The 2,079-nt window shown below is 47.7% G+C and overlaps 1 pseudogene; it reads left to right on the forward strand.

The window, feature by feature from the left end:
* The first annotated feature begins 873 nt into the window (after positions 1-873).
* Positions 874-1,262, forward strand: LOC113223483 (annotated as a pseudogene).
* Positions 1,263-2,079: the final 817 nt, after the last annotated feature.

Raw genomic sequence — 2,079 nt, forward strand, 5'->3', positions numbered from 1 at the left:
AACAGTGTCTCTACCAAAAATACAAAAATTAGCCGGGCATAGTGGCACGCACCTATAATTCCAGCTACCTGGGAGGCTGAGGTGGGAGAATCGCTTGAACCCCTGAGGCGGAGGTTGCAGTGAGCAGAGAATGTGCCACTGTACTCCAGCCTGGGTGAGGCCGGTTCTCAGCTCACTGCAAGCTCCGCCTCCCAGGTTTTACGCCATTCTCCTGCCTCAGCCTCCAGAGTAGCGCCCGCCACCTCGCCCGGCTAGATTTTTGTATTTTTTAGTAGAGACGGGGTTTCACCGTGTTAGCCAGGATGGTCTCGATCTCCTGACCTCGTGATCCGCCCATCTCGGCCTCCCAAAGTGCTGGGATTACAGGCTTGAGCCACCGCGCCCGGCCCGAGACTTCATCTCAAAAAAAAAAAGGTCAGGTGCGGTGGCTGACATTTGTAATCCTAGCACTTTGGGAGGCCAAGGCAGGTAGATCACTTGATGCCAGAAGTTCAAGACCAGCCTGGCCAACATGGTGAAACCCTGTCTCTACTAAAAATACAAAAAATTAGCCGAGCATGGTGGCACACGCCTGCAGTCCCAGTTACTCGGGAGGCTGAAGCACAAGAAGCACTTGAACCTAGGAGGTGGAGGTTACAGTCAGCCAAGATCACAACCACAGCCCTTCAGCCTGGGCTGTGAGACTCTGTCTTAAAAAAAAAAAAAAAAAAAGATTAAAATAAAATAGTAAGTCTTACGTTATATATATTTTACCACACATACAAAACATAAACTCTCTGGACAGTCTGAATCACCGTGCCATGAAGCAGTAGGTGGTAGGATCTCACCGTGTGTCTGACTAGCCCTTTCTCTGCCTTGTTTGAACTTCGGCAGAACTTGCAAGGGTGGTGGTAAGGCTGAGAAGGACACCGGAAAGGCCAGGACAAAGGTGGTTGTTTCCCGCTCACAGAGAGCCTCCTTACAGTTCCCAGTGGGCCATATTCATAGACAGACATCTGAAATGTAGGACAACCAGTCATGGATGTGTGGGCGTGACTGCCACTGTGAACAGTGTAGCCATCCTTGGATACCTTACTGCAGAGATACTTGAAGCCGCATCAAAGGCACCAAAAGATTTAAAGGTAAAGCTATTACCCCTCATCATTTGCAACCTGCTATTAGTGAAAAAGAATTCGACTGTCTTATCAAGGCTACAATTGCTGCTGATAGTGTCATTCCACACATTCGCAAGTCTCTGGGAAGAAAGAACAACAGAAGACTATGTAAAGGATGCCTGGATTTCTTATTATCTCAGGTCTCTAATTAATCTAACAGCTCTCTATTGTTGGCGATTCCAGGGGAATACAGTCATGCCCCATGACACCTGGTTAATTTTTTTTTTTTTTTTTTTGAAACAAGGTTTTGCTCTGTCCCCCGGGCTGGAGTGCAGTGGCCGGATCTCAGCTCACTGCAAGCTCCGCCTCCCGGGTTTACGCCATTCTCCTGCCTCAGCCTCCGGAGTAGCTGGGACTACGGGCGCCGGCGACCTCGCCCGGCTAGTTTTTTGTATTTTTAGTAGAGACGGGGTTTCACCGTGTTAGCCAGGATGGTCTCGATCTCCTGACCTCGTGATCCGCCCGTCTCAGCCTCCCAAAGTGCTGGGATTACAGGCTTGAGCCACCGCGCCCGGCCGACACCTGGTTAATTTTTTAAAAAATTTTTAATAAAGACACAGTTTTTTGAGGAACCTCCATGCTCTTCTCCATAGTGGCTATACTAGTTTACATTCTCATCTACAGTATGTAAGTGTTCCCTTTTCAGCCGGGTGCGGTGTCTCACACCTGTAATCCCAGCACTTTGGGATGCCGAGGTGGGTGGATCACGAGGTCAGGAATTCGAGATTAGCCTGGCCAATATGGTGAAACCCTGTCTCTACTAATAATACAAAAATTAGCCAGGCTAATTAGCCTGGCTAATCCATTTTGCTTATAAAATTATTAGATTTACTCCTATGTTTTATATTTGTGTTGCCCAGGCTGGTCTTGAACTCTATTTTTTTTTTTTTATTTTTTATTTTTTGAGACAGGGTCTGGCTCTGTA

This window comes from Piliocolobus tephrosceles, unplaced genomic scaffold (genome assembly GCF_002776525.5).
Source record: "Piliocolobus tephrosceles isolate RC106 unplaced genomic scaffold, ASM277652v3 unscaffolded_41478, whole genome shotgun sequence".
NCBI lineage: Eukaryota > Metazoa > Chordata > Mammalia > Primates > Cercopithecidae > Piliocolobus > Piliocolobus tephrosceles.